We start from the raw sequence: 6,000 nt of genomic DNA, 5'->3' as shown, positions 1-6,000 counted from the left end.
TCAGTGATGCGGTCACGGGTACATGTCACATCACTGTGGCTGACTGCCCACGTACATAACTGTGGTACCACATTGCAGTCAGAACCTAGTGAAAACACAGCTGTCATTGTTTCCCATCCAGGTTCACAGACCTCCCAAGTTCTGGCCCCCACGGACTAGATGATGTCTCTGGCTCTTTCCATTCTAGCAGCCACTTTTGATAAGGTTTTGGAATGACAGTGGGGTTTGGAGCTGATGGCCAAGAAAGAATTCTTGAAGACCTCTTTGGTGCAAAAAGGGTGATTTTATTAAAGCACGGGGACAAGACCGTGGGCAGGAAGAGCTGCACTGGGGTTGTGTAGAATGACTGCTTATATACTATGGACTAGGGGGAGGTAAACTCAAAAGGGAAGTTTCTAAAGACACTTTCATATGCTGAAGACTCACAGATTACTGGAGGCCTAGCTATTGTCAAGCTAAGGTGGCTTTTCCCTCTAGCAAAGCATTAACATTAGGAAGGTAGGGGGTTCCTGGAGAAATGTTATACTCTATATTTGCCTCAAGTATTTGTCATTGGGTTGCAGGTTATGAGGAAATTTAATTTTACCTGCCATTTTCTTCTGCCTTTGTTCCCCACATCACTATGGAAGGGTGATGTTGGGGCTTCAGGAAACGGAGTCTATTGCTTTCTGGAGATTAGGCTATGGATAAGATTGCCTTTTTCTTGTAATTTACTAAGATATTTGTGAACTGATGGAGACTCTATCAGTTTAAGCATTTGTTTTGTGTCCTTTCCTTTGTCCTTGGGCAGCCAGGAGTGCCTGAGGAATATCACACATATCCCACCCTGTGCGTGTGCGTGTGCGTGTGTGTGTGTGTGTGTGTGTGTGCTGGCTTGTATCTTGCCCTCAGCCTGCCTTATGCTCCCTCATCAGCATCGATAAAAGAGCCCACTGCAGGCCTTACCCCTAGGTTGCTGGCTGACATGCACTCACCCCCGCCCCCAAGAAACAACTGGACAATGGCCCAAAGACAATGGGAAATCCAGGGCACCGTATAGGCGATCAGCACAGAAGGGGAATGGAAAGGAGACAGTGGCTGATGAGGGAGCGTGGGACGAGCTAAGGAAAAAGTATCGGCCGACACCACTGGCCCCTCACCCCCAGGCGGATTATGTGTGATGTTCCGCGAACACTCCTGGCTGCTCTTACAAAGGAAAGGAGTTTAAGTGCTTGCCACAGTGATGTACGGAACTAAAGCAAATGAAAAATGAAATTCCCTTACTGCCTACAGCCCATTGACGAGTCCTTCAAACCGGCAGAGTGATCTCCCTCCAGGAGTTCAGCTGCCTCCAGGATGACACTTTGCTGGAGGCAAAAGGGAATCTTAGCTTAACTTTATCCCAGCCTTGAGGACCCTGTAAGTCTACTTCCTTTATCTCAACTCCCCCAAGATATATGCTGGCAATCATACTCCAAGCTTATGGCCCCCAATGTGCATCTGAAGGGTCTCATGACTGAGGTTTTATTAAATGGTAATAAATGGCATTTCCCTAGCAACAGCTAGCCCTTCAAGGTCTTGGAAAACTTGCTTCCAAAATTCCTTAGAGACCTGCTCCTATCCCTGACCCCCTCCCAACCTGAGGGTATGTAATAATGAGTTACCAGTCACGACCCCAGGGCAGCTCTTCCTGCCCATGGGTCCTGTCCCCAAGCTTTAATAACATCACCTTTTTGCACCAAAGACGTCTTCAAGAATACTTTCTTGGCCATCGGCTCTGGACCCCACCATCACCCTAAAACTTCATCAGTGGGGGCTGCTGCTTAGACAAGCAGGAGAGAGGGGCTCCTGGTGGGGATCAGCCAGACCCCAGGCCAAGCATGTGTGTAGTGACTCATCCGTGGGTTCGTATGGCCCAGTGAGGGCCCGCCACATACTCCCAGTCTCACATACCCACGAAGGCGACCAGAACGTGGCACCCAGATGAGCCACTGCAGCAGAAGGATTACTTTGGGTTGAAGGCCATTAAGAAATGGAAGAAACAGAAGGAGAAGGCTCTCTGTCCCCCTCCATCTGTCTCCAAGCAGGACATAAATCTCCACTTATAAAGGTGTTTTGCTCTCCACACCAGGAGAGGATTGCTCGAAGCCCAGAGCCCACAGAGAGCTCTCTGCATGACAGAACTCAGAACAGGCCTCATCTCCCATTCCTTTCCCTGCACAGTTACCCCCTCCCTTCCTCTGTCTTGACACCCGCCACAATGCATCGCTTTTGTGAAAGTGCTTTGCCGACGCTGAGGTCTGACTCCTTATTTGAGTCCCCACTACTTTTCAGTGAGGGTTCCCACGCCACTTAAAATGATTAACATCACATAAAACGCATATGCCTTTTCTGTTCACCTGTCTTTTGTCAGTTGAATCAGCAGAGCCCAGCTGCTACCTGCCCTGGGGAGGGTGGAGGACAGCTTTCTTCCCCCCTCCCCTGCTATGCGTACTTTGCCCTGCCTGGCTCCAAGCTGGCACTCAGTTTATGCTTTTTCTTTTACGTTTATTTATTTATTTTGAGAGAGAGAGAGAGAGAGAGCTGAGGAGGGGCAGAGAGAGAGAGAGAGAGAGAGAGAATCCCAAGCAGGCTCTGTGCTGCCAGTGTGGAGAACCCACAGACTGTGAGGTCATGACCTGAGCAGAAATCAAGAGTCAGGCCCTTAACCAACTGAGCCACCCGGGTGCTGCCAGCATATGCTTATTGAATGAATCCTGAGTGAACAACAGTGCAGGAGATATTTTATATTGTGTTGCCCTTCTTAGGCCTTCTAGGTCCTTTTATTAGGAGAATCTTAAATTTTTGAGGACTCAGAGGAAGGTTCTCCTAGGGCCCATGACCTGTGTATACGTCAGGCACCTCTGGAAACTGCCTTAGCTCTTTCTCCTGGGGGTGGAGGGGGGGAAGTTTCTCGTAAAAGTTTCTGGTAAGATAAGGCTTCTTTATGCAAGTTCTCCAACAGATCAGGAGATTTGGGGGACATGTTTTGGGGCCCGATCTATACATGGGAAAAATTGGGTCCCATGGCCTTTGTCAGTGGGAGGCCAGGTAGGGGAGCCCGTTGACCCACATTCTGGACTCGGGAAACCCAGGCACGTGGGTTGCCATGCGGGAGACACAGGGGTCTGGGAGCAAATGTCTCAGGCTGGGCTGGAGGGCCTCCCAGGGTGTTCAGAGAGAGCCTCAGGAACAATGCACACACTGACATCCCTGTGGTGGCAATTTAGGAACGAGGCACGATGGGTTTGATGCTTCATTTACTAGACTGCTGCGCGGTGAGGAAAACTGTTCTCCAGAAATGAAAGGAAGAAAAGAGCAGTAGCAAGGGACACCCGGCCTTGCCCTGCTGGGGGACATCCTGGCTTCAGCTGTAATCCGGCAGGTCCTGCCCCTGCTGGCTGCAGCCCTTGGGGGCACGGCCTCCGAGGGCTGCAAATTCGGCTTTCAGGCTCCATCAAAGCCTCTCGCTGGGATCACAAGGCCCAGGGAATCCCGACAAGGCGCGGCTCCCCTCCACTTTCCGAGGCTGAGTGTGTTCAAGTCCCCAGATGGCACTTCTTGCTTTCCCCAGCTCACCGCTCCCAGTCAGGAGGGAGAATGGTGGCCGCTTTTGAATTTCCTGACTGTGGTGGTTAGATAGTCACAAATATGGCTTAAATCCCAGCCTGTGGGGGGCACAGAAATGGAACAGAAAGGGAACTGGCTTCCCAGAGCAACTTTCCTCCCCTCCCTCCTTCTCAGCAGCTGCCGGGAGCCCTGTGGCTGAGCGTGTACGTCCTGTGCAGGAAGATCACCTTGTCTGCCACCCTTGGGTTTTGTGTTTTTTCTCCCCTGTTTCTTCTTTTTCTGCAGGAGTGGGTGAAGGGAGGTAGGGCGTGGAGTGTAGTGCGGTGATCTGAGTCAATTCTGAAGCGGGGAGAGGGCACCTCCCGGCTGCTTGGGAAGGCATCTGGGCCCCGGCCAAGGCTCTGCTGGGCTCCCTGTGCGCTGGCCTTGGTCAGCAGGTAAGTGGGCCAGAGGTGAGTCTTCTTGGGGCGCGAGGAAGGCACTGGGCTCCGAGAGAAAGGCTCAGATTGTAACTGCTCCTCACCGCTTTCTGCTCTGCAGTCAATGGGTCCAGCATCCCAGCAGATCCCAGCTCGGCAGCGGGACCCCTGCCATTTCTCGTCCGAGCAGAAGCACAGCTCGGGACAGAAGGTACGAAGGCCAGGGTCACCTTCAGGTCACTGAGTGAAACCCATTGACGGGACCGAGTTGCCTTCACTGGGCCAGACCTAGGGGTAACCCTTTGGAAGCACTTTCCATAACTCTCCCCTATGATTGCACTAACTGACAGTCCCTTAACGGGGGCACACCTTGCACTTTACAATCACCACTCTGTGAGTCTCAAAAGGCAAACACACTTGTGAGAGGGAAATGCATTAGTAACTTCATGTTAAGGCATAAATGACCAGTATTGGGTCATTTCCTATGAGCAGAAGGGATGGGGTAGGAGGAATGGGGTGCTTTGTGCCTGTTGGGGAGGTCCCGTGGGGTGGGGATGACAGGCACAGAGAGGGGCCTCCCCTCCTCCCCCTTCCCTTCCTCCTCCTTCCCCTCCTCCTCTTTCCCCTCCTCCTCCTCCCTCCCTCCCTCCTTCTCCCTCTCTTCCTTCTCCCTCTCCTTCTCCTTCCCCTCCTCTTCTTTCCCCTCTCCCTTTCCCCTCCTCCTCCTTCTCCTTCCCCTCCCCCTCCTTCCCCTTCTCCTTCTCCTCCTCCTTCTTCTCCTTCCCATCCCTCTCTTCCCCTCCTCCTTCTTCTCCCTCTCCTTCTCCTTCCCCTCCTCCTCCTTCTCTTCCTTCCCCTCCCCTTTCCCTTCCTCCTTCCCCTCCCCCTCCTTCCCCTCCTCTTCCTTCTCTCTCTCCTTCTCCTTCTCCTTTAGCAATTTTTAACTGCATACCTTTATCTTTCCAACCAGACCGTAAGGCTCAAGTAATAAAAACTTGATTCTTTTGCATCTTCTGAATATAACCAGTAGCTGGCACAGCACTTGGGAATTACTTGATAAAATCAAAAATATGTTTGAATTCGTCTTTTAGGGAGACTGATCATACATCTCTCAATGGGATTATCTATCTATCATGTTGAGATCCGGCCAGCTAGCCTTCTGAGGTTCGAAGGGCTTTTCAGTGCTCCTCTTTCTCTCTTTCAGCCTGACTTCTATTTTCCATTAGAACCGAGGCCCCTTCTCCCATCTGTAGGGACTAGACAAAATCTTCTATGCCTAGGTTAAAATAAGCCACAACCTACAGCAGGCTCCCCACCAGCCAGCCCCAAGTTGATCAAGGAGGGGACAGCTGTGTCCTGATGCAAGTGAGATTTGGGGGCTCACGGAGCTGGTGCCCCTCGAGTCAGCATCTGACTGCAGACGTGCAGCATTCTCCAACTGGGTCTGTGATCCTCGTTCTATGAGCTACTGTGGTCCTGGGGCAAACTACACGCCCCTGCAACCTCAGCGCTTATGTGTGCACCACGGGGACAGCCCCTCAGGCCCCACCTGCTAGGCAGGGAGCTTTGGGTAGACCTGCCCCAGCTCTTCCCCTTACCATCATGGTATAGAAATTAAAAGTTAAAGGATGATCAGAACACAGATAATAAAAATGGAGGTGTGTATATCAAAGGCAAGGCTAAGTTAGCAGATTGGGGGAAATGGATTGGAAAAAGGAAATCATGAACTTTTTTTTTTAAACATTTATTCATTTTTGAGAGACGGAGAGACAGCATGGGTGGAGGAGGGGCAGAGAGAAAGACACACACACACAGAATCGAGAGCAGGCTTCAGGCTCTGGGCTGTCAGCACAGAGCCCGACGCGGGGCTCAAACCCACGGACACGAGATCATGACCTGAGCTGAAGTTGGATGCTTAACTGACTGGGCCACCCAGGCGCCCCAATCATAAACATTTTTGACAGACAATCCAATAGAAAAAGGGACAAAATAT

This window comes from Felis catus, chromosome A1 (assembly GCF_018350175.1).
Source record: "Felis catus isolate Fca126 chromosome A1, F.catus_Fca126_mat1.0, whole genome shotgun sequence".
Classification (NCBI taxonomy): domain Eukaryota; kingdom Metazoa; phylum Chordata; class Mammalia; order Carnivora; family Felidae; genus Felis; species Felis catus.
The sequence above is the reverse complement of the archived record's forward strand: the minus strand, read 5'-3'. Positions refer to the sequence as shown.